General features: G+C 46.4%; 19 non-coding genes across 19 annotated transcripts; all 19 read right to left on the reverse strand.

The window, feature by feature from the left end:
• Positions 1 to 6,874: 6,874 nt before the first annotated feature.
• TRNAR-CCU (transfer RNA arginine (anticodon CCU)) lies at positions 6,875 to 6,947 on the reverse strand. Its single transcript has one exon. It is a non-coding gene; the product is annotated as a tRNA-Arg (tRNA).
• Positions 6,948 to 7,751: 804 nt separating this feature from the next.
• On the reverse strand, positions 7,752 to 7,824 carry TRNAR-UCG (transfer RNA arginine (anticodon UCG)). Its single transcript has one exon. It is a non-coding gene; the product is annotated as a tRNA-Arg (tRNA).
• A 645-nt stretch (positions 7,825 to 8,469) lies between these two features.
• Positions 8,470 to 8,542, reverse strand: TRNAR-CCU (transfer RNA arginine (anticodon CCU)). The gene has a single exon. It is a non-coding gene; the product is annotated as a tRNA-Arg (tRNA).
• An 804-nt stretch (positions 8,543 to 9,346) lies between these two features.
• On the reverse strand, positions 9,347 to 9,419 carry TRNAR-UCG (transfer RNA arginine (anticodon UCG)). The gene has a single exon. It is a non-coding gene; the product is annotated as a tRNA-Arg (tRNA).
• Positions 9,420 to 10,065: 646 nt separating this feature from the next.
• TRNAR-CCU (transfer RNA arginine (anticodon CCU)) lies at positions 10,066 to 10,138 on the reverse strand. Its single transcript has one exon. It is a non-coding gene; the product is annotated as a tRNA-Arg (tRNA).
• A 1,523-nt stretch (positions 10,139 to 11,661) lies between these two features.
• On the reverse strand, positions 11,662 to 11,734 carry TRNAR-CCU (transfer RNA arginine (anticodon CCU)). Its single transcript has one exon. It is a non-coding gene; the product is annotated as a tRNA-Arg (tRNA).
• Positions 11,735 to 12,538: 804 nt separating this feature from the next.
• Positions 12,539 to 12,611, reverse strand: TRNAR-UCG (transfer RNA arginine (anticodon UCG)). Its single transcript has one exon. It is a non-coding gene; the product is annotated as a tRNA-Arg (tRNA).
• A 646-nt stretch (positions 12,612 to 13,257) lies between these two features.
• On the reverse strand, positions 13,258 to 13,330 carry TRNAR-CCU (transfer RNA arginine (anticodon CCU)). The gene has a single exon. It is a non-coding gene; the product is annotated as a tRNA-Arg (tRNA).
• Positions 13,331 to 14,133: 803 nt separating this feature from the next.
• Positions 14,134 to 14,206, reverse strand: TRNAR-UCG (transfer RNA arginine (anticodon UCG)). Its single transcript has one exon. It is a non-coding gene; the product is annotated as a tRNA-Arg (tRNA).
• A 1,522-nt stretch (positions 14,207 to 15,728) lies between these two features.
• TRNAR-UCG (transfer RNA arginine (anticodon UCG)) lies at positions 15,729 to 15,801 on the reverse strand. The gene has a single exon. It is a non-coding gene; the product is annotated as a tRNA-Arg (tRNA).
• Positions 15,802 to 16,447: 646 nt separating this feature from the next.
• Positions 16,448 to 16,520, reverse strand: TRNAR-CCU (transfer RNA arginine (anticodon CCU)). The gene has a single exon. It is a non-coding gene; the product is annotated as a tRNA-Arg (tRNA).
• An 803-nt stretch (positions 16,521 to 17,323) lies between these two features.
• Positions 17,324 to 17,396, reverse strand: TRNAR-UCG (transfer RNA arginine (anticodon UCG)). The gene has a single exon. It is a non-coding gene; the product is annotated as a tRNA-Arg (tRNA).
• A 646-nt stretch (positions 17,397 to 18,042) lies between these two features.
• TRNAR-CCU (transfer RNA arginine (anticodon CCU)) lies at positions 18,043 to 18,115 on the reverse strand. Its single transcript has one exon. It is a non-coding gene; the product is annotated as a tRNA-Arg (tRNA).
• An 803-nt stretch (positions 18,116 to 18,918) lies between these two features.
• TRNAR-UCG (transfer RNA arginine (anticodon UCG)) lies at positions 18,919 to 18,991 on the reverse strand. Its single transcript has one exon. It is a non-coding gene; the product is annotated as a tRNA-Arg (tRNA).
• A 1,522-nt stretch (positions 18,992 to 20,513) lies between these two features.
• TRNAR-UCG (transfer RNA arginine (anticodon UCG)) lies at positions 20,514 to 20,586 on the reverse strand. The gene has a single exon. It is a non-coding gene; the product is annotated as a tRNA-Arg (tRNA).
• Positions 20,587 to 21,232: 646 nt separating this feature from the next.
• Positions 21,233 to 21,305, reverse strand: TRNAR-CCU (transfer RNA arginine (anticodon CCU)). Its single transcript has one exon. It is a non-coding gene; the product is annotated as a tRNA-Arg (tRNA).
• An 803-nt stretch (positions 21,306 to 22,108) lies between these two features.
• Positions 22,109 to 22,181, reverse strand: TRNAR-UCG (transfer RNA arginine (anticodon UCG)). The gene has a single exon. It is a non-coding gene; the product is annotated as a tRNA-Arg (tRNA).
• Positions 22,182 to 23,703: 1,522 nt separating this feature from the next.
• TRNAR-UCG (transfer RNA arginine (anticodon UCG)) lies at positions 23,704 to 23,776 on the reverse strand. Its single transcript has one exon. It is a non-coding gene; the product is annotated as a tRNA-Arg (tRNA).
• Positions 23,777 to 24,422: 646 nt separating this feature from the next.
• TRNAR-CCU (transfer RNA arginine (anticodon CCU)) lies at positions 24,423 to 24,495 on the reverse strand. Its single transcript has one exon. It is a non-coding gene; the product is annotated as a tRNA-Arg (tRNA).
• Between the last annotated feature and the right edge of the window lie 447 nt (positions 24,496 to 24,942).

Genomic DNA, 24,942 nt, shown 5'->3' on the forward strand with positions numbered 1-24,942 from the left:
GGAACCCCTTTCCGGGCCCTTGGCAGTGCGGCAGGCTGGGAGACAGGGCCCAGGGCCTGAGCACCCGACCCGGGGCCCGCCCGGGCCCCTGGACCCAGCCGGGGCTCCCAAGCCCGGAGGCGCATGGGACGCCTCCCCGGTCCCTCCGGACCCCGTCCCGGGCACCCTGCCACGCAGCAGGACCAAGGACAGAGCCCGGGGTGGGGAGGCCGCCCTCCCCGGGCCCTCAGGGGCCCTAGCCACTGCTCCTGAACCCAGCCAAGCAAGGGGAGGCTCCCCGGGCACATCGGAACCCCTTCCCGGGCCCTTGGCCGTGCGGCAGGCTGGGAGACAGGGCCCAGGGCCGGAGCACCCGACCCGGGGCCCGCCCGGGCCCCTGGACCCAGCCGGGGCTCCCAAGCCCGGAGGCGCATGGGACGCCTCCCCGGTCCCTCCAGACCCCGTCCCGGGCACCCTGCCACGCAGCAGGACCAAGGACAGAGCCCGGGGTGGGGAGGCCGCCCTCCCCGGGCCCTCAGGGGCCCTAGCCACTGCTCCTGAACCCAGCCAAGCAAGGGGAGGCTCCCCGGGCACATCGGAACCCCTTCCCGGGCCCTTGGCAGTGCGGCAGGCTGGGAGACAGGGCCCAGGGCCGGAGCACCCGACCCGGGGCCCGGCCGGGCCCCTGGACGCAGCCGGGGCTCCCAAGCCCGGAGGTGCATGGGACGCCTCCCCGGTCCCTCCGGACCCCGTCCCGGGCACCCTGCCACGCAGCAGGACCAAGGACAGAGCCCGGGGTGGGGAGGCCGCCCTCCCCGGGCCCTCAGGGGCCCTAGCCACTGCTCCTGAACCCAGCCAAGCAAGGGAAGGCTCCCCGGGCACATCGGAACCCCTTCCCGGGCCATTGGCAGTGCGGCAGGCTGGGAGACAGGGCCCTGGGCCGGAGCACCCGACCCGGGGCCCGGCCGGGCCCCTGGACCCAGCCGGGGCTCCCAAGCCCGGAGGTGCATGGGACGCCTCCCCGGTCCCTCCGGACCCCGTCCCGGGCACCCTGCCATGCAGCAGGACCAAGGACAGAGCCCGGGGTGGGGAGGCCGCCCTCCCCGGGCCCTCAGGGGCCCTAGCCACTGCTCCTGAACCCAGCCAAGCAAGGGGAGGCTCCCCGGGAACAACGGAACCCATTCCTAGGCCCTTGGCAGTGCGGTAGGCTGGGAGACAGGGACCAGGGCCGGAGCACCCGACCCGGGGCCCGCCCGGGCCCCTGGACCGAGCCGGGGCTCCCAAGCCCGGAGGTGCATGGGACGCCTCCCCGGTCCCTCCGGACCCCGTCCCGGGCACCCTGCCACGCAGCAGGACCAAGGACAGAGCCCGGGGTGGGGAGGCCGCCCTCCCCGGGCCCTCAGGGGCCCTAGCCACTGCTCCTGAACCCAGCCAAGCAAGGGGAGGCTCCCCGGGAACAACGGAACCCATTCCTAGGCCCTTGGCAGTGCGGTAGGCTGGGAGACAGGGACCAGGGCCGGAGCACCCGACCCGGGGCCCGCCCGGGCCCCTGGACCCAGCCGGGGCTCCCAAGCCCGGAGGCGCATGGGACGCCTCCCCGGACCCATGGAGCCCGTCCTGGGCATTGAGCCATGCCGTTGGCCTGGAGATGGGTGCCCCGGACGCCCGGGGGAGGTCTGTCTGGGACACATGGAGCCCGTCCTGGGCATTGAACCATGCCGTTGGCCTGGAGAAGGGAGCCCCGGACGCCCGGGGGAGGACTGCCCGGTACCCGTGGAGCCCTTCCCGGGTACTTTGCAACGCCGTTGGCCTCCTGGAGATGGGTGCCCCGAACGCCCGGGGGGTGGGCTGCCCGGGACCCGTGGAGCCCGTCCTGGGCACTCTGACCTGCTGTTGGCCCGGGGGAGGGACCCCAGATGACCGGGACCCGTGGAGCCCGTCCTTGGCACTCTGACAAGCCGTTGGCCCGGGGAAGGGAGCCCCAGACGACCGGGACCTGTGGAGCCCGTCCTGGGCACTCCTGTATGCCGTTGGCCCGGGGAAGGGAGCCCCGGACGTCCGGGACCCGTGGAGCCCGTCCTGGGCACTCCTGTATGCCGTTGGCCCGGGGAAGGGAGCCCCGGACGTCCGGGACCCGTGGAGCCCGTCCTGGGCACTCTGAAATGCTTTGGCCCGGGGAAGGGAGCCCCGGACACCCGGGGGGGAGGACTGCCCGGGACCCGTGGAACTCGTCCTGGGCACTCTGACATGCCGCTGGCCCGGGGAAGGGTGCCCCGGACGCCCGGGGCCCGTGGAGCCCGTCCTGGGCACTCTGACAAGCCGTTGGCCCGGGGAAGGGAGACCTGGACGCCCGGAACCCGTGGAGCCCGTCCTGGGCACTCTGAAATGCTTTGGCCCGGGGAAGGGAGCCCCGGACGCCCGGGGGAGGACTGCCCGGGACCCGTGGAACTGGTCCTGGGCACTCTGACATGCCGCTGGCCCGGGGAAGGGTGCCCCGGATGACCGGGGCCCGTGGAGCCCGTCCTGGGCACTCTGCCATGCCGTCAGCCTGGATGGAGCCCCGGACGCCCGGGGGGGCGAAGGCCCGGGACGCATGGAGCCTGTCCCGGGCACTCTGCCATGCCGTCGGCCTGGATGGAGCACCGGACGCCCGGGGGACGACTGCCCAAGAGCCATGGAGCCCGTCCTGGGCAATTTGACATGCAGTTGGCCTGGAGGAAGGAAGCTCCGGGTGGCCTAGGGAGGTGTTGCCCAGGCATATCCCATCTGGTCCCCATGGCAGAGAACCACCAACCCTGGAGGGGTGTCCGGGCATACCCTGCCCCATAGTAATCCGGAGGCAAATTACCCCCCTTTCTTGCAATCTGTGCACGCGAGGTGACAGAGGGGACCCAAGGCGTGAAAGAACCCGACCTCATGGAGCCCTCGCTGGGATCCGGGAGGCGAATGGCACCTCATTAAGACTTCCAGGGAAGTTCGGCCATCTGGTCCCCCCCATAGGAAAGCGTTGCGGGCGACCAGATGCCCGAGGGGATCCGGGCGACCAGATGGCCGAGGGAATCCGGGCGACCAGATGGCTGGGCATGGAGGTGAAGCCGCCTGGACTCTTCCCCACCCCGTCCCCGTCCCGGGACGAATGCCCGGGACGCATGGAGCCCGTCCTGGCCACTTGACGTCCCGTCCTGGGCATTGAACCATGCCGTCGGCCTGGAGAAGGGAGCCCCCGGACGCCCGGGGGAGGACTGCCCGGTACCCGTGGAGCCCTTCCCGGGTACTTTGCAACGCCGTTGGCCTCCTGGAGATGGGTGCCCCGGATGCCCGGGGGTGGGCTGCCCGGGACCCATGGAGCCCGTCCTGGGCACTTTTACATGCCGTCGGCCTTGAGGTGGGTGCCCTGGACGCCCGGGGGAGGCCTGCCCAGGACCCGTGGAGCCCCTCCCAGGTACTTTGCCAATGCCGTTGGCCTCATGGAGATGGGTGCCCCGGACGCCCGGGGGGAGGACTGCCCGGTACCCGTGGAGTCCTTTCCGGGTACTTTGCAACGCCGTTGGCCTCCTGGAGATATGTGCCCCGAACGCCCGGGGGGAGGGCTGTCCGGGGCCCATGGGGCCCGTCCTGGGCACTGTGACATGCCGTCGGCCTGGAGGTGGGAGCCCCGGACGAGCGGGGGAAGGCTGCCCGGGACCCGTGGAGCCCTTCCCGGGTACTTTGCCATCCCGTTGGCCTCCTGGAGATGGGTGCCCCGGACGCCCGGGGGAGGTCTGTCCGGGGCCCATGGAGCCCGTCCTGGGCAGTGTGACATGCCGTCGGCCTAAAGGTGGGAGCCCCGGACGCCCGGGGGAAGGCTGCCCGGGACCCGTGGAGCCCTTCCCGGGTACTTTGCCATCCCGTTGGCCTCATGGAGATGGGTGCCCCGGACGCCCAGGGAAGGTCTGTCCGGGACACGTGGAGCCCGTCCTGGGCATTGAGCCATGCCGTTGGCCCGGAGAATGGAGCCCCCAGACGCCCGGGAGAGGTGTTGCCCAGGCATATCTCATCTGGTCCCCCGGGCAGAGAACCACCAGCCCTGGAGAGGTGTCCGGGCGTACCCTGCCCCTAGTAATCCGGAGGGAAATTACCCCCCTTTCTTGCAATCCGTGCACGCGAGGTGACAGAGGGGACCCAAGGCGTAAAAGAACCCGACCTCATGGAGCCCTAGCTGGGATCCAGGAGCCGAATGGCACCTCATCGGGACTTCCAGGGAAGCCCGGCCATCTGGTCGCCCCATTGGAAAGCATCGCGGGCGACCAGAGGGCCGGGATCGAAAGGACTCCCAGCTCCCCATCCATCCCAAGCCTTCGCGGTAGGGTTCCTGACTGCCTGCCCACGCAAGGCAGGGCTCTTGGACCCCGGCTGGGCCTCAGGCGCAGGTTGGACCACCGGAGCTCTAGGGCCCGGACGACCTGGGGGAGGAATGCCCGGGACCCGTGGAGCCCGTCCTGGGTACTTTGACATGCCGTCGGCCTGGAGGTGGGTGCCCCGGACACCCCGGGGGAAGCTGCCCGGGACCCATGGAGCCCGTCCTGGGTACTTTGACATTCCGTCGGCCTGGAGGTGGGAGCCCCGGACGCCCGGGGGGAGGTCTGCCCGGGACCCATGGAGCCCGTCCTGGGTACTTTGCCAATGCCGTTGGCCTCATGGAGATGGGTGCCCCGGACGCCCGGGGGATGAATGCCCGGGACGCATGGAGCCCGTCCTGGGCACTTTTCCATGCCTTCGGCCTGGAGCCCCCAGACACCCAGGGGAGGACCACCGTGAAAACCATGGAGCCCGACCCGGGCACTCTGCCATACCGTCAGCCTAGATGGAGCCCCGGACGCCCAGGGGACGAATGCCCGGGACGCATGGAGCCCGTCCTGGGCACTTTTCAATGCCGTCAGCCTGGATGGAGCCCCGGACGCCCGGGGGACGACTGCCCAGGAGCCATGGAGCCCGTCCTGGGCAATTTGACATGCAGTTGGCCTGGAGGAAGGAAGCCCCGGGTGGCCTAGGGAGGTGTTGCCCAGGCATAGCCCATCTGGTCCCCATGGCAGAGAACCACCAGCCTCGGAGGGGTGTCCGGGCGTACCCTTCTCCCTAGTAATCCGGAGGAAAATTACCCCCTTTTCTTGTAATCTGTGCACGCGAGGTGACAGAGGGGACCCAAGGCGCGAATGTACCCAACCTCCTGGAGCCCTCGCTGGGATCCGGGCGGCGAATGGCACCTCATCGGGACTTCCAGGGAAGTTCGGCCATCTGGTCGCCCCATAGGAAAGCGTTGCGGGCGACCAGATGCCCGAGGGGATCCGGGCGACCAGATGGCCGAGGGAATCTGGGCGATCAGATGGCTGGACACGGAAGTGAAGCCGCCTGGACTCTCCCGACCCTGTCCCCGTCCCCGTGCCCGTGCCCGGGATGCATGGAGCCCGTCCTGGGCACTTTTCCATGCCTTCGGCCTGGAGCCCCCAGACACCCAGGGGAGGACCACCGTGAAAGCCATGGAGCCCGACCCAGGCACTCTGCCATGCCGTCGGCCTGGATGGAGCCCCGGACGCCCGGGGGACAAATGCCCGGGACGCATGGAGCCCGTCCTGGGCACTTTTCCATGCCTTCGGCATGGAGCGCCCCGACACCCTGGGGAGGACCACCCTGGAAACCATGGAGCCCGACCCGGGCACTCTGCCATGCCGTCGGCCTGGATGGAGCCCCGGACGCCCGGGGGACAAATGCCCGGGACGCATGGAGCCCGTCCTGGGTACTTTTCCATGCCGTCGGCCAGGAGCCCCCTGACACCCAGGGGAGGACCACCGTGAAAACCATGGAGCCCGACCCGGGCACTCTGCCATACCGTCAGCCTGGATGTAGCCCCGGACGCCCGGGGGACGAATGCCCGGGACGCATGGAGCCCGTCCCGGGCACTCTGCCATGCCGTCCCGACAAATTCGTACGGACTCCTAACCTTCCGACACGGATCGGAATCGAGCCCTTTCTGACCCAGCAGATTTCAGGTTGATTTGCTATATACTTTACGTACGATTTTATGGGGGCCGATTCCGATCCGGTACGTAAAAGCAAATACGACCGACATGTCGGACAACCACGTACACCCAGGGGATAGGACTGCCCGGGTCACATGGACCCCGTCCTGGGCACTCTGATCTGCCGCCGGCGCCGGGGATCGAACCGTGATCACCAGATGGGGATATCCCAAAAATCTGGCATGGATACGGCCCGCCAGGACAGGTTTGGGCACCCCTGCTGTAGGTGGTATGCAAGGATGGAAAATATATTATTTATAGTTATTTAGGTTTACAAACCATTGTGGGGTTTTTTCAGCTCCTTTCAATTAAATCACTTTTTGGGAATTTATATAATGAGAATGTCACCAGTACGATAAGCTATTGTTTTCTTTTTTGCATTTAAACCTCTTTCTTCATGAGATTAAAGCTCAGAGTATGCTTTATATACCTCTGGATGTTTCCAGAAGTGGAGAGAAACTGTTTTGAAAGTAGTACAAACTGCTCCTTCCTGGATATTCCAATTTACACACACTCAAAGGTTGTATACGTTTCATGAATCCTGACTTGCCCTATTCAAGTGCCTGAAAGCCTTTCACCACCTCTAGGAACAACAGTTACACCAATCCAATTCAAATCATTTTTTCCAAAGGAATATCTTCTGCCGGGTCAAAAATGCATCTGACAAAGATAGGTGTTTAAAAATTGACTTTGTAGTTTCAGAACATCAACATGACTCTGAAGAGTACAGAAGTAAAATGGTACTATTTCAAAGTTCCTAATACCTCATAAACATCTGAGAGGAAGCATGTAATGAATATACTTATTTTTCTGGAAAAGTAAGAGTGAACTTTGGTTTGCACCTCAGATGGGACTCGAACCCACAATCCCTGGCTTAGGAGGCCAGTGCCTTATCCATTAGGCCACTGAGGCACAGATAAATGCCAGCGATTTAGAGGCATTATTTAAATGTATTCAATCGTCCAACACTGGTGTCTGCACACAGGATATTTCTCAGTTCTCTCCATAAGTAAACTTCCCATTTTCATCCTCTTCCATCCCCGACTTTAACACTCTGTTCTGTGCTATAATGGAGACTCTGCATTTGTAGCAAGTGCAGAGAAATTGGAGGAGTACCATTTTCGAATCAACACTTCTTCTTCCATGGATGCTTTTCTCATTAAACTGGGCTTTGACAGTGGTATCAAGCCGTCCTTGTCTTCAGCAGGACACAGAAACAGGCACCAAGTCTACTAACCAATTTTCAACAACACTCTGCAACTTAATAGACCAATGCTTTACAAATTAGCCAACTGTGTCATCAGCAAAGGCAGCCAATGTGCCAATCCTTTATAATTCTTCTGTAGTACTTTTCTTTCTCGTAGGCAAAATTAGCACTTTAACTGCACAAATCATACAGATTTTACACTTGAAGCACTCCATGAACACATACTTACACACCTTGCAGTTCATCTACACACACTTAAGCTAAAAACCCATTCTGTGAAGTCAAAATTCTGCAAACCTAGTACATATTCAGTGCGTGTACATAGAAGCACTTTTTAATGTCACTTAAATGCACTAGATTTTAGACTGAAGATGCAATCTAAATGACTGTGCAGTATGTACTCCACTTTATTATTAATTAGGAATGAGAACATGATGGCTATGAGAGTATTGGAAGAGCCTGCTTCCATTCTGAATGGAAACCTGAATTGTGTGACCATTGGCAAAAAACGACCACGAAGGGACTCGAACCCTCAATCTTCTGATTCGAAGTCAGACGCCTTATCCATTAGGCCACGCGGTCATGTGTCCTGCTGCGTTTATTTATATACTGTAGGTGGTATGCAAGGATGGAAAATAAATTATTTATAGTTATTTAAGTTTACAAACCATTGTGGGGTTTTTTCAGCTCCTTTCAATTAAATCACTTTTTTGGAATTTATATAATGAGAATGTCACCAGTACGATAAGCTATTGTTTTCTTTTTTGCATTTAAACCTCTTTCTTCATGAGATTAAAGCTCAGAGTATGCTTTATATAGCTCTGAATGTTTCCAGAAGTGGAGAGAAACTGTTTTGAAAGTAGTACAAACTGCTCCTTCCTGGATATTCCAATTTACACACACTCAAAGGTTGTATACGTTTCATGAATCCTGACTTGCCCTATTCAAGTGCCTGAAAGCCTTTCACCACCTCTAGAAACAACAGTTACACCAATCCAATTCAAATCATTTTTTCCAAAGGAATATCTTCTGCCGGGTCAAAAATGCATCTGACAAAGATAGGTGTTTAAAAATTGACTTTGTAGTTTCAGAACATCAACAGACTCTGAAGAGTACAGAAGTAAAATGGTACTATTTCAAAGTTCCTAATACCTCATAAACATCTGAGAGGAAGCATGTAATGAATATACTTATTTTTCTGGAAAAGTAAGAGTGAACTTTGGTTTGCACCTCAGATGGGACTCGAACCCACAATCCCTGGCTTAGGAGGCCAGTGCCTTATCCATTAGGCCACTGAGGCACAGATAAATGCCAGTGATCTAGAGGCATTATTTAAATGTATTCAATCGTCCAACACTGGTGTCTGCACACAGGATATTTCTCAGTTCTCTCCATAAGTAAACTTCCCATTTTCATCCTCTTCCATCCCCGACTTTAACACTCTGTTCTGTGCTATAATGGAGACTCTGCATTTGTAGCAAGTGCAGAGAAATTGGAGGAGTACCATTTTCGAATCAACACTTCTTCTTCCATGGATGCTTTTCTCATTAAACTGGGCTTTGACAGTGGTATCAAGCCGTCCTTGTCTTCAGCAGGACACAGAAACAGGCACCAAGTCTACTAACCAATTTTCAACAACACTCTGCAACTTAATAGACCAATGCTTTACAAATTAGCCAACTGTGTCATCAGCAAAGGCAGCCAATGTGCCAATCCTTTATAATTCTTCTGTAGTACTTTTCTTTCTCGTAGGCAAAATTAGCACTTTAACTGCACAAATCATACAGATTTTACACTTGAAGCACTCCATGAACACATACTTACACACCTTGCAGTTCATCTACACACACTTAAGCTAAAAACCCATTCTGTGAAGTCAAAATTCTGCAAACCTAGTACATATTCAGTGCGTGTACATAGAAGCACTTTTTAATGTCACTTAAATGCACTAGATTTTAGACTGAAGATGCAATCTAAATGACTGTGCAGTATGTACTCCACTTTATTATTAATTAGGAATGAGAACATGATGGCTATGAGAGTATTGGAAGAGCCTGCTTCCATTCTGAATGGAAACCTGAATTGTGTGACCATTGGCAAAAAACGACCACGAAGGGACTCGAACCCTCAATCTTCTGATTCGAAGTCAGACGCCTTATCCATTAGGCCACGCGGTCATGTGTCCTGCTGCGTTTATTTATATACTGTAGGTGGTATGCAAGGATGGAAAATAAATTATTTATAGTTATTTAAGTTTACAAACCATTGTGGGGTTTTTTCAGCTCCTTTCAATTAAATCACTTTTTTGGAATTTATATAATGAGAATGTCACCAGTACGATAAGCTATTGTTTTCTTTTTTGCATTTAAACCTCTTTCTTCATGAGATTAAAGCTCAGAGTATGCTTTATATAGCTCTGGATGTTTCCAGAAGTGGAGAGAAACTGTTTTGAAAGTAGTACAAACTGCTCCTTCCTGGATATTCCAATTTACACACACTCAAAGGTTGGATACGTTTCATGAATCCTGACTTGCCCTATTCAAGTGCCTGAAAGCCTTTCACCACCTCTAGAAACAACAGTTACACCAATCCAATTCAAATCATTTTTTCCAAAGGAATATCTTCTGCCGGGTCAAAAATGCATCTGACAAAGATAGGTGTTTAAAAATTGACTTTGTAGTTTCAGAACATCAACATGACTCTGAAGAGTACAGAAGTAAAATGGTACCATTTCAAAGTTCCTAATACCTCATAAACATCTGAGAGGAAGCATGCAATAAATATACTTATTTTTCTGGAAAAGTAAGAGTGAACTTTGGTTTGCACCTCAGATGGGACTCGAACCCAGAATCCCTGGCTTAGGAGGCCAGTGCCTTATCCATTGGGCCACTGAGGCACCGATAAATGCCAGCAATCTAGAGGCATTATTTAAATGTATTCAATCGTCCAACACTGGTGTCTGCACACAGGATATTTCTCAGTTCTCTCCATAAGAAAACTTCCCATTTTCATCCTCTTCCATCCCCGACTTTAACACTCTGTTCTGTGCTATAATGGAGACTCTGCATTTGTAGCAAGTGCAGAGAAATTGGAGGAGTACCATTTTCGAATCAACACTTCTTCTTCCATGGATGCTTTTCTCATTAAACTGGGCTTTGACAGTGGTATCAAGCCGTCCTTGTCTTCAGCAGGACACAGAAACAGGCACCAAGTCTACTAACCAATTTTCAACAACACTCTGCAACTTAATAGACCAATGCTTTACAAATTAGCCAACTGTGTCATCAGCAAAGGCAGCCAATGTGCCAATCCTTTATAATTCTTCTGTAGTACTTTTCTTTCTCGTAGGCAAAATTAGCACTTTAACTGCACAAATCATACAGATTTTACACTTGAAGCACTCCATGAACACATACTTACACACCTTGCAGTTCATCTACACACACTTAAGCTAAAAACCCATTCTGTGAAGTCAAAATTCTGCAAACCTAGTACATATTCAGTGCGTGTACATAGAAGCACTTTTTAATGTCACTTAAATGCACTAGATTTTAGACTGAAGATGCAATCTAAATGACTGTGCAGTATGTACTCCACTTTATTATTAATTAGGAATGAGAACATGATGGCTATGAGAGTATTGGAAGAGCCTGCTTCCATTCTGAATGGAAACCTGAATTGTGTGACCATTGGCAAAAACCGACCACGAAGGGACTCGGACCCTCAATCTTCTGATTCGAAGTCAGACGCCTTATGCATTAGGCCACGCGGTCATGTGTCCTGCTGCGTTTATTTATATACTGTAGGTGGTATGCAAGGATGGAAAATATATTATTTATAGTTATTTAGGTTTACAAACCATTGTGGGGGTTTTTCAGCTCCTTTCAATTAAATCACTTTTTTGGAATTTATATAATGAGAATGTCACCAGTACGATAAGCTATTGTTTTCTTTTTTGCATTTAAACCTCTTTCTTCATGGGATTAAAGCTCAGAGTATGCTTTATATACCTCTGGATGTTTCCAGAAGTGGAGAGAAACTGTTTTGAAAGTAGTACAAACTGCTCCTTCCTGGATATTCCAATTTACACACACTCAAAGGTTGTATACGTTTCATGAATCCTGACTTGCCCTATTCAAGTGCCTGAAAGCCTTTCACCACCTCTAGGAACAACAGTTACACCAATCCAATTCAAATCATTTTTTCCAAAGGAATATCTTCTGCCGGGTCAAAAATGCATCTGACAAAGATAGGTGTTTAAAAATTGACTTTGTAGTTTCAGAACATCAACATGACTCTGAAGAGTACAGAAGTAAAATGGTACTATTTCAAAGTTCCTAATACCTCATAAACATCTGAGAGGAAGCATGTAATGAATATACTTATTTTTCTGGAAAAGTAAGAGTGAACTTTGGTTTGCACCTCAGATGGGACTCGAACCCACAATCCCTGGCTTAGGAGGCCAGTGCCTTATCCATTAGGCCACTGAGGCACAGATAAATGCCAGTGATCTAGAGGCATTATTTAAATGTATTCAATCGTCCAACACTGGTGTCTGCACACAGGATATTTCTCAGTTCTCTCCATAAGTAAACTTCCCATTTTCATCCTCTTCCATCCCCGACTTTAACACTCTGTTCTGTGCTATAATGGAGACTCTGCATTTGTAGCAAGTGCAGAGAAATTGGAGGAGTACCATTTTCGAATCAACACTTCTTCTTCCATGGATGCTTTTCTCATTAAACTGGGCTTTGACAGTGGTATCAAGCCGTCCTTGTCTTCAGCAGGACACAGAAACAGGCACCAAGTCTACTAACCAATTTTCAACAACACTCTGCAACTTAATAGACCAATGCTTTACAAATTAGCCAACTGTGTCATCAGCAAAGGCAGCCAATGTGCCAATCCTTTATAATTCTTCTGTAGTACTTTTCTTTCTCGTAGGCAAAATTAGCACTTTAACTGCACAAATCATACAGATTTTACACTTGAAGCACTCCATGAACACATACTTACACACCTTGCAGTTCATCTACACACACTTAAGCTAAAAACCCATTCTGTGAAGTCAAAATTCTGCAAACCTAGTACATATTCAGTGCGTGTACATAGAAGCACTTTTTAATGTCACTTAAATGCACTAGATTTTAGACTGAAGATGCAATCTAAATGACTGTGCAGTATGTACTCCACTTTATTATTAATTAGGAATGAGAACATGATGGCTATGAGAGTATTGGAAGAGCCTGCTTCCATTCTGAATGGAAACCTGAATTGTGTGACCATTGGCAAAAAACGACCACGAAGGGACTCGAACCCTCAATCTTCTGATTCGAAGTCAGACGCCTTATCCATTAGGCCACGCGGTCATGTGTCCTGCTGCGTTTATTTATATACTGTAGGTGGTATGCAAGGATGGAAAATAAATTATTTATAGTTATTTAAGTTTACAAACCATTGTGGGGTTTTTTCAGCTCCTTTCAATTAAATCACTTTTTTGGAATTTATATAATGAGAATGTCACCAGTACGATAAGCTATTGTTTTCTTTTTTGCATTTAAACCTCTTTCTTCATGAGATTAAAGCTCAGAGTATGCTTTATATAGCTCTGGATGTTTCCAGAAGTGGAGAGAAACTGTTTTGAAAGTAGTACAAACTGCTCCTTCCTGGATATTCCAATTTACACACACTCAAAGGTTGGATACGTTTCATGAATCCTGACTTGCCCTATTCAAGTGCCTGAAAGCCTTTCACCACCTCTAGAAACAACAGTTACACCAATCCAATTCAAATCATTTTTTCCAAAGGAATATCTTCTGCCGGGTCAAAAATGCATCTGACAAAGATAGGTGTTTAAAAATTGACTTTGTAGTTTCAGAACATCAACATGACTCTGAAGAGTACAGAAGTAAAATGGTACCATTTCAAAGTTCCTAATACCTCATAAACATCTGAGAGGAAGCATGCAATAAATATACTTATTTTTCTGGAAAAGTAAGAGTGAACTTTGGTTTGCACCTCAGATGGGACTCGAACCCAGAATCCCTGGCTTAGGAGGCCAGTGCCTTATCCATTGGGCCACTGAGGCACCGATAAATGCCAGCAATCTAGAGGCATTATTTAAATGTATTCAATCGTCCAACACTGGTGTCTGCACACAGGATATTTCTCAGTTCTCTCCATAAGAAAACTTCCCATTTTCATCCTCTTCCATCCCCGACTTTAACACTCTGTTCTGTGCTATAATGGAGACTCTGCATTTGTAGCAAGTGCAGAGAAATTGGAGGAGTACCATTTTCGAATCAACACTTCTTCTTCCATGGATGCTTTTCTCATTAAACTGGGCTTTGACAGTGGTATCAAGCCGTCCTTGTCTTCAGCAGGACACAGAAACAGGCACCAAGTCTACTAACCAAACTCAACCACACTCTGCAACTTAATACACCAGTGCTTTACAAATTAGCCAACTGTGTCATCAGCAAAGGCAGCCAATGTGCCAATCCTTTATAATTCTTCTGTAGTACTTTTCTTTCTCGTAGGCAAAATTAGCACTTTAACTGCACAAATCATACAGATTTTACACTTGAAGCACTCCATGAACACATACTTACACACCTTGCAGTTCATCTACACACACTTAAGCTAAAAACCCATTCTGTGAAGTCAAAATTCTGCAAACCTAGTACATATTCAGTGCGTGTACATAGAAGCACTTTTTAATGCCACTTAAATGCACTAGATTTTAGACTGAAGATGCAATCTAAATGACTGTGCAGTATGTACTCCACTTTATTATTAATTAGGAATGAGAACATGATGGCTATGAGAGTATTGGAAGAGCCTGCTTCCATTCTGAATGGAAACCTGAATTGTGTGACCATTGGCAAAAACCGACCACGAAGGGACTCGGACCCTCAATCTTCTGATTCGAAGTCAGACGCCTTATCCATTAGGCCACACGGTCATGTGTCCTGCTGCGTTTATTTATATACTGTAGGTGGTATGCAAGGATGGAAAATATATTATTTATAGTTATTTAGGTTTACAAACCGTTGTGTGGTTTTTTCAGCTCCTTTCAATTAAATCACTTTTTTGGAATTTATATAATGAGAATGTCACCAGTACGATAAGCTATTGTTTTCTTTTTTGCATTTAAACCTCTTTCTTCATGAGATTAAAGCTCAGAGTATGCTTTATATAGCTCTGGATGTTTCCAGAAGTGGAGAGAAACTGTTTTGAAAGTAGTACAAACTGCTCCTTCCTGGATATTCCAATTTACACACACTCAAAGGTTGTATACGTTTCATGAATCCTGACTTGCCCTATTCAAGTGCCTGAAAGCCTTTCACCACCTCTAGAAACAACAGTTACACCAATCCAATTCAAATCATTTTTTCCAAAGGAATATCTTCTGCCGGGTCAAAAATGCATCTGACAAAGATAGGTGTTTAAAAATCGACTTTGTAGTTTCAGAACATCAACATGACTCTGAAGAGTACAGAAGTAAAATGGTACCATTTCAAAGTTCCTAATACCTCATAAACATCTGAGACGAAGCATGTAATAAATATACTTATTTTTCTGGAAAAGTAAGAGTGAACATTGGTTTGCACCTCAGATGGGACTCGAACCCAGAATCCCTGGCTTAGAAGGCCAGTGCCTTATCCATTAGGACACTGATGCACAGATAAATGCCAGTGATCTAGAGGCATTATTTAAATGTATTCAATCGTCCAACACTGGTGTCTGCACACAGGATATTTCTCAGTACTCTCCATAAGTAAACTTCCCATTTTCATCCTCTTCCATCCCCGACTTTAACACTCTGTTCTGTGCTATAATGGAGACTCTGCATTTGTAGCAAGTGCAGAGAAATTGGAGGAGTACCATTTTCGAATCAACACTTCTTCTTCCATGGATGCTTTTCTCATTAAACTGGGCTTTGACAGTGGTATCAAGCCGTCCTTGTCTTCAGCAGGACACAGAAACAGGCACCAAGTCTACTAACCAAGTTCAACCACACTCTGCAACTTAATACACCAGTGCTTTACAAATTAGCCAACTGTGTCATCAGCAAAGGCAGCCAATGTGCCAATACTTTATAATTCTTCTGTAGTACTTTTCTTTCTCGTAGGCAAAATTAGCACTTTAACTGCACAAATCATACAGATTTTACACTTGAAGCACTCCATGAACACATACTTACACACCTTGCAGTTCATCTACACACACTTAAGCTAAAAACCCATTCTGTGAAGTCAAAATTCTGCAAACCTAGTACATATTCAGTGCGTGTACATAGAAGCACTTTTTAATGCCACTTAAATGCACTAGATTTTAGACTGAAGATGCAATCTAAATGACTGTGCAGTATGTACTCCACTTTATTATTAATTAGGAATGAGAACATGATGGCTATGAGAGTATTGGAAGAGCCTGCTTCCATTCTGAATGGAAACCTGAATTGTGTGACCATTGGCAAAAACCGACCACGAAGGGACTCGGACCCTCAATCTTCTGATTCGAAGTCAGACGCCTTATCCATTAGGCCACACGGTCATGTGTCCTGCTGCGTTTATTTATATACTGTAGGTGGTATGCAAGGATGGAAAATATATTATTTATAGTTATTTAGGTTTACAAACCGTTGTGTGGTTTTTTCAGCTCCTTTCAATTAAATCACTTTTTTGGAATTTATATAATGAGAATGTCACCAGTACGATAAGCTATTGTTTTCTTTTTTGCATTTAAACCTCTTTCTTCATGAGATTAAAGCTCAGAGTATGCTTTATATAGCTCTGGATGTTTCCAGAAGTGGAGAGAAACTGTTTTGAAAGTAGTACAAACTGCTCCTTCCTGGATATTCCAATTTACACACACTCAAAAGTTGTATACGTTTCATGAATCCTGACTTGTCCTATTCAAGTGCCTGAAAGCCTTTCACCACCTCTAGAAACAACAGTTACACCAATCCAATTCAAATCATTTTTTCCAAAGGAATATCTTCTGCCGGGTCAAAAATGCATCTGACAAAGATAGGTGTTTAAAAATTGACTTTGTAGTTTCAGAACATCAACATGACTCTGAAGAGTACAGAAGTAAAATGGTACCATTTCAAAGTTCCTAATACCTCATAAACATCTGAGAGGAAGCATGCAATAAATATACTTATTTTTCTGGAAAAGTAAGAGTGAACTTTTGTTTGCACCTCAGATGGGACTCGAACCCACAATCCCTGGCTTAGGAGGCCAGTGCCTTATCTATTAGGCCACTGAGGCACCGATAAATGCTAGCAATCTAGAGGCATTATTTAAATGTATTCAATCGTCCAACACTGGTGTCTGCACACAGGATATTTCTCAGTTCTCTCCATAAGTAAACTTCCCATTTTCATCCTCTTCCATCCCCGACTTTAACACTCTGTTCTGTGCTATAATGGAGACTCTGCATTTGTAGCAAGTGCAGAGAAATTGGAGGAGTACCATTTTCGAATCAACACTTCTTCTTCCATGGATGCTTTTCTCATTAAACTGGGCTTTGACAGTGGTATCAAGCCGTCATTGTCTTCAGCAGGACACAGAAAAAGGCACCAAGTCTACTAACCAAGTTCAACCACACTCTGCAACTTAATACACCAGTGCTTTACAAATTAGCCAACTGTGTCATCAGCAAAGGCAGCCAATGTGCCAATCCTTTATAATTCTTCTGTAGTACTTTTCTGTCTCGTAGGCAAAATTAGCACTTTAACTGCACAAATCATACAGAGTTTACACTTGAAGCACTCCATGAACACATACTTACACACCTTGCAGTTCATCTACACACACTTAAGCTAAAAACCCATTCTGTGAAGTCAAAATTCTGCAAACCTAGTACATATTCAGTGCGTGTACATAGAAGCACTTTTTAATGTCACTTAAATGCACTAGATTTTAGACTGAAGATGCAATCTAAATGACTGTGCAGTATGTACTCCACTTTATTATTAATTAGGAATGAGAACATGATGGCTATGAGAGTATTGGAAGAGCCTGCTTCCATTCTGAATGGAAACCTGAATTGTGTGACCATTGGCAAAAAACGACCACGAAGGGACTCGAACCCTCAATCTTCTGATTCGAAGTCAGACGCCTTATCCATTAGGCCACGCGGTCATGTGTCCTGCTGCGTTTATTTATATACTGTAGGTGGTATGCAAGGATGGAAAATAAATTATTTATAGTTATTTAAGTTTACAAACCATTGTGGGGTTTTTTCAGCTCCTTTCAATTAAATCACTTTTTTGGAATTTATATAATGAGAATGTCACCAGTACGATAAGCTATTGTTTTCTTTTTTGCATTTAAACCTCTTTCTTCATGAGATTAAAGCTCAGAGTATGCTTTATATAGCTCTGGATGTTTCCAGAAGTGGAGAGAAACTGTTTTGAAAGTAGTACAAACTGCTCCTTCCTGGATATTCCAATTTACACACACTCAAAGGTTGTATACGTTTCATGAATCCTGACTTGCCCTATTCAAGTGCCTGAAAGCCTTTCACCACCTCTAGAAACAACAGTTACACCAATCCAATTCAAATCATTTTTTCCAAAGGAATATCTTCTGCCGGGTCAAAAATGCATCTGACAAAGATAGGTGTTTAAAAATTGACTTTGTAGTTTCAGAACATCAACATGACTCTGAAGAGTACAGAAGTAAAATGGTACCATTTCAAAGTTCCTAATACCTCATAAACATCTGAGAGGAAGCATGCAATAAATATACTTATTTTTCTGGAAAAGTAAGAGTGAACTTTGGTTTGCACCTCAGATGGGACTCGAACCCAGAATCCCTGGCTTAGGAGGCCAGTGCCTTATCCATTGGGCCACTGAGGCACCGATAAATGCCAGCAATCTAGAGGCATTATTTAAATGTATTCAATCGTCCAACACTGGTGTCTGCACACAGGATATTTCTCAGTTCTCTCCATAAGAAAACTTCCCATTTTCATCCTCTTCCATCCCCGACTTTAACACTCTGTTCTGTGCTATAATGGAGACTCTGCATTTGTAGCAAGTGCAGAGAAATTGGAGGAGTACCATTTTCGAATCAACACTTCTTCTTCCATGGATGCTTTTCTCATTAAACTGGGCTTTGACAGTGGTATCAAGCCGTCCTTGTCTTCAGCAGGACACAGAAACAGGCACCAAGTCTACTAACCAAACTCAACCACACTCTGCAACTTAATACACCAGTGCTTTACAAATTAGCCAACTGTGTCATCAGCAAAGGCAGCCAATGTGCCAATCCTTTATAATTCTTCTGTAGTACTTTTCTTTCTCGTAGGCAAAATTAGCACTTTAACTGCACAAATCATACAGATTTTACACTTGAAGCACTCCATGAACACATACTTACACACCTTGCAGTTCATCTACACACACTTAAGCTAAAAACCCATTCTGTGAAGTCAAAATTCTGCAAACCTAGTACATATTCAGTGCGTGTACATAGAAGCACTTTTTAATGCCACTTAAATGCACTAGATTTTAGACTGAAGATGCAATCTAAATGACTGTGCAGTATGTACTCCACTTTATTATTAATTAGGAATGAGAACATGATGGCTATGAGAGTATTGGAAGAGCCTGCTTCCATTCTGAATGGAAACCTGAATTGTGTGACCATTGGCAAAAACCGACCACGAAGGGACTCGGACCCTCAATCTTCTGATTCGAAGTCAGACGCCTTATCCATTAGGCCACACGGTCATGTGTCCTGCTGCGTTTATTTATATACTGTAGGTGGTATGCAAGGATGGAAAATATATTATTTATAGTTATTTAGGTTTACAAACCGTTGTGTGGTTTTTTCAGCTCCTTTCAATTAAATCACTTTTTTGGAATTTATATAATGAGAATGTCACCAGTACGATAAGCTATTGTTTTCTTTTTTGCATTTAAACCTCTTTCTTCATGAGATTAAAGCTCAGAGTATGCTTTATATAGCTCTGGATGTTTCCAGAAGTGGAGAGAAACTGTTTTGAAAGTAGTACAAACTGCTCCTTCCTGGATATTCCAATTTACACACACTCAAAGGTTGTATACGTTTCATGAATCCTGACTTGCCCTATTCAAGTGCCTGAAAGCCTTTCACCACCTCTAGAAACAACAGTTACACCAATCCAATTCAAATCATTTTTTCCAAAGGAATATCTTCTGCCGGGTCAAAAATGCATCTGACAAAGATAGGTGTTTAAAAATCGACTTTGTAGTTTCAGAACATCAACATGACTCTGAAGAGTACAGAAGTAAAATGGTACCATTTCAAAGTTCCTAATACCTCATAAACATCTGAGACGAAGCATGTAATAAATATACTTATTTTTCTGGAAAAGTAAGAGTGAACATTGGTTTGCACCTCAGATGGGACTCGAACCCAGAATCCCTGGCTTAGAAGGCCAGTGCCTTATCCATTAGGACACTGATGCACAGATAAATGCCAGTGATCTAGAGGCATTATTTAAATGTATTCAATCGTCCAACACTGGTGTCTGCACACAGGATATTTCTCAGTACTCTCCATAAGTAAACTTCCCATTTTCATCCTCTTCCATCCCCGACTTTAACACTCTGTTCTGTGCTATAATGGAGACTCTGCATTTGTAGCAAGTGCAGAGAAATTGGAGGAGTACCATTTTCGAATCAACACTTCTTCTTCCATGGATGCTTTTCTCATTAAACTGGGCTTTGACAGTGGTATCAAGCCGTCCTTGTCTTCAGCAGGACACAGAAACAGGCACCAAGTCTACTAACCAAGTTCAACCACACTCTGCAACTTAATACACCAGTGCTTTACAAATTAGCCAACTGTGTCATCAGCAAAGGCAGCCAATGTGCCAATACTTTATAATTCTTCTGTAGTACTTTTCTTTCTCGTAGGCAAAATTAGCACTTTAACTGCACAAATCATACAGATTTTACACTTGAAGCACTCCATGAACACATACTTACACACCTTGCAGTTCATCTACACACACTTAAGCTAAAAACCCATTCTGTGAAGTCAAAATTCTGCAAACCTAGTACATATTCAGTGCGTGTACATAGAAGCACTTTTTAATGCCACTTAAATGCACTAGATTTTAGACTGAAGATGCAATCTAAATGACTGTGCAGTATGTACTCCACTTTATTATTAATTAGGAATGAGAACATGATGGCTATGAGAGTATTGGAAGAGCCTGCTTCCATTCTGAATGGAAACCTGAATTGTGTGACCATTGGCAAAAACCGACCACGAAGGGACTCGGACCCTCAATCTTCTGATTCGAAGTCAGACGCCTTATCCATTAGGCCACACGGTCATGTGTCCTGCTGCGTTTATTTATATACTGTAGGTGGTATGCAAGGATGGAAAATATATTATTTATAGTTATTTAGGTTTACAAACCGTTGTGTGGTTTTTTCAGCTCCTTTCAATTAAATCACTTTTTTGGAATTTATATAATGAGAATGTCACCAGTACGATAAGCTATTGTTTTCTTTTTTGCATTTAAACCTCTTTCTTCATGAGATTAAAGCTCAGAGTATGCTTTATATAGCTCTGGATGTTTCCAGAAGTGGAGAGAAACTGTTTTGAAAGTAGTACAAACTGCTCCTTCCTGGATATTCCAATTTACACACACTCAAAAGTTGTATACGTTTCATGAATCCTGACTTGTCCTATTCAAGTGCCTGAAAGCCTTTCACCACCTCTAGAAACAACAGTTACACCAATCCAATTCAAATCATTTTTTCCAAAGGAATATCTTCTGCCGGGTCAAAAATGCATCTGACAAAGATAGGTGTTTAAAAATTGACTTTGTAGTTTCAGAACATCAACATGACTCTGAAGAGTACAGAAGTAAAATGGTACCATTTCAAAGTTCCTAATACCTCATAAACATCTGAGAGGAAGCATGCAATAAATATACTTATTTTTCTGGAAAAGTAAGAGTGAACTTTTGTTTGCACCTCAGATGGGACTCGAACCCACAATCCCTGGCTTAGGAGGCCAGTGCCTTATCTATTAGGCCACTGAGGCACCGATAAATGCTAGCAATCTAGAGGCATTATTTAAATGTATTCAATCGTCCAACACTGGTGTCTGCACACAGGATATTTCTCAGTTCTCTCCATAAGTAAACTTCCCATTTTCATCCTCTTCCATCCCCGACTTTAACACTCTGTTCTGTGCTATAATGGAGACTCTGCATTTGTAGCAAGTGCAGAGAAATTGGAGGAGTACCATTTTCGAATCAACACTTCTTCTTCCATGGATGCTTTTCTCATTAAACTGGGCTTTGACAGTGGTATCAAGCCGTCATTGTCTTCAGCAGGACACAGAAAAAGGCACCAAGTCTACTAACCAAGTTCAACCACACTCTGCAACTTAATACACCAGTGCTTTACAAATTAGCCAACTGTGTCATCAGCAAAGGCAGCCAATGTGCCAATCCTTTATAATTCTTCTGTAGTACTTTTCTGTCTCGTAGGCAAAATTAGCACTTTAACTGCACAAATCATACAGAGTTTACACTTGAAGCACTCCATGAACACATACTTACACACCTTGCAGTTCATCTACACACACTTAAGCTAAAAACCCATTCTGTGAAGTCAAAATTCTGCAAACCTAGTACATATTCAGTGCGTGTACATAGAAGCACTTTTTAATGTCACTTAAATGCACTAGATTTTAGACTGAAGATGCAATCTAAATGACTGTGCAGTATGTACTCCACTTTATTATTAATTAGGAATGAGAACATGATGGCTATGAGAGTATTGGAAGAGCCTGCTTCCATTCTGAATGGAAACCTGAATTGTGTGACCATTGGCAAAAAACGACCACGAAGGGACTCGAACCCTCAATCTTCTGATTCGAAGTCAGACGCCTTATCCATTAGGCCACGCGGTCATGTGTCCTGCTGCGTTTATTTATATACTGTAGGTGGTATGCAAGGATGGAAAATAAATTATTTATAGTTATTTAAGTTTACAAACCATTGTGGGGTTTTTTCAGCTCCTTTCAATTAAATCACTTTTTTGGAATTTATATAATGAGAATGTCACCAGTACGATAAGCTATTGTTTTCTTTTTTGCATTTAAACCTCTTTCTTCATGAGATTAAAGCTCAGAGTATGCTTTATATAGCTCTGGATGTTTCCAGAAGTGGAGAGAAACTGTTTTGAAAGTAGTACAAACTGCTCCTTCCTGGATATTCCAATTTACACACACTCAAAGGTTGTATACGTTTCATGAATCCTGACTTGCCCTATTCAAGTGCCTGAAAGCCTTTCACCACCTCTAGAAACAACAGTTACACCAATCCAATTCAAATCATTTTTTCCAAAGGAATATCTTCTGCCGGGTCAAAAATGCATCTGACAAAGATAGGTGTTTAAAAATTGACTTTGTAGTTTCAGAACATCAACATGACTCTGAAGAGTACAGAAGTAAAATGGTACCATTTCAAAGTTCCTAATACCTCATAAACATCTGAGAGGAAGCATGCAATAAATATACTTATTTTTCTGGAAAAGTAAGAGTGAACTTTGGTTTGCACCTCAGATGGGACTCGAACCCAGAATCCCTGGCTTAGGAGGCCAGTGCCTTATCCATTAGGACACTGATGCACAGATAAATGCCAGTGATCTAGAGGCATTATTTAAATGTATTCAATCGTCCAACACTGGTGTCTGCACACAGGATATTTCTCAGTACTCTCCATAAGTAAACTTCCCATTTTCATCCTCTTCCATCCCCGACTTTAACACTCTGTTCTGTGCTATAATGGAGACTCTGCATTTGTAGCAAGTGCAGAGAAATTGGAGGAGTACCATTTTCGAATCAACACTTCTTCTTCCATGGATGCTTTTCTCATTAAACTGGGCTTTGACAGTGGTATCAAGCCGTCCTTGTCTTCAGCAGGACACAGAAACAGGCACCAAGTCTACTAACCAAGTTCAACCACACTCTGCAACTTAATACACCAGTGCTTTACAAATTAGCCAACTGTGTCATCAGCAAAGGCAGCCAATGTGCCAATACTTTATAATTCTTCTGTAGTACTTTTCTTTCTCGTAGGCAAAATTAGCACTTTAACTGCACAAATCATACAGATTTTACACTTGAAGCACTCCATGAACACATACTTACACACCTTGCAGTTCATCTACACACACTTAAGCTAAAAACCCATTCTGTGAAGTCAAAATTCTGCAAACCTAGTACATATTCAGTGCGTGTACATAGAAGCACTTTTTAATGCCACTTAAATGCACTAGATTTTAGACTGAAGATGCAATCTAAATGACTGTGCAGTATGTACTCCACTTTATTATTAATTAGGAATGAGAACATGATGGCTATGAGAGTATTGGAAGAGCCTGCTTCCATTCTGAATGGAAACCTGAATTGTGTGACCATTGGCAAAAACCGACCACGAAGGGACTCGGACCCTCAATCTTCTGATTCGAAGTCAGACGCCTTATCCATTAGGCCACACGGTCATGTGTCCTGCTGCGTTTATTTATATACTGTAGGTGGTATGCAAGGATGGAAAATATATTATTTATAGTTATTTAGGTTTACAAACCGTTGTGTGGTTTTTTCAGCTCCTTTCAATTAAATCACTTTTTTGGAATTTATATAATGAGAATGTCACCAGTACGATAAGCTATTGTTTTCTTTTTTGCATTTAAACCTCTTTCTTCATGAGATTAAAGCTCAGAGTATGCTTTATATAGCTCTGGATGTTTCCAGAAGTGGAGAGAAACTGTTTTGAAAGTAGTACAAACTGCTCCTTCCTGGATATTCCAATTTACACACACTCAAAGGTTGTATACGTTTCATGAATCCTGACTTGCCCTATTCAAGTGTCTGAAAGCCTTTCATCACCTCTAGAAACAACAGTTACACCAATCCAATTCAAATCATTTTTTCCAAAGGAATATCTTCTGCCGGGTCAAAAATGCATCTGACAAAGATAGGTGTTTAAAAATTGACTTTGTAGTTTCAGAACATCAACATGACTCTGAAGAGTACAGAAGTAAAATGGTACCATTTCAAAGTTCCTAATACCTCATAAACATCTGAGAGGAAGCATGTAATAAATATACTTATTTTTCTGGAAAAGTAAGAGTGAACTTTGGTTTGCACCTCAGATGGGACTCGAACCCACAATCCCTGGCTTAGGAGGCCAGTGCCTTATCCATTAGGCCACTGAGGCACAGATAAATGCCAGTGATCTAGAGGCATTATTTAAATGTATTCAATCGTCCAACACTGGTGTCTGCATACAGGATATTTCTCAGTTCTCTCCATAAGTAAACTTCCCATTTTCATCCTCTTCCATCCCCGACTTTAACACTCTGTTCTGTGCTATAATGGAGACTCTGCATTTGTAGCAAGTGCAGAGAAATTGGAGGAGTACCATTTTCGAATCAACACTTCTTCTTCCATGGATGCTTTTCTCATTAAACTGGGCTTTGACAGTGGTATCAAGCCGTCCTTGTCTTCAGCAGGACACAGAAACAGGCACCAAGTCTACTAACCAATTTTCAACAACACTCTGCAACTTAATAGACCAATGCTTTACAAATTAGCCAACTGTGTCATCAGCAAAGGCAGCCAATGTGCCAATCCTTTATAATTCTTCTGTAGTACTTTTCTTTCT

Source organism: Lissotriton helveticus, chromosome 5_1, assembly GCF_964261635.1.
Source record: "Lissotriton helveticus chromosome 5_1, aLisHel1.1, whole genome shotgun sequence".
NCBI lineage: Eukaryota > Metazoa > Chordata > Amphibia > Caudata > Salamandridae > Lissotriton > Lissotriton helveticus.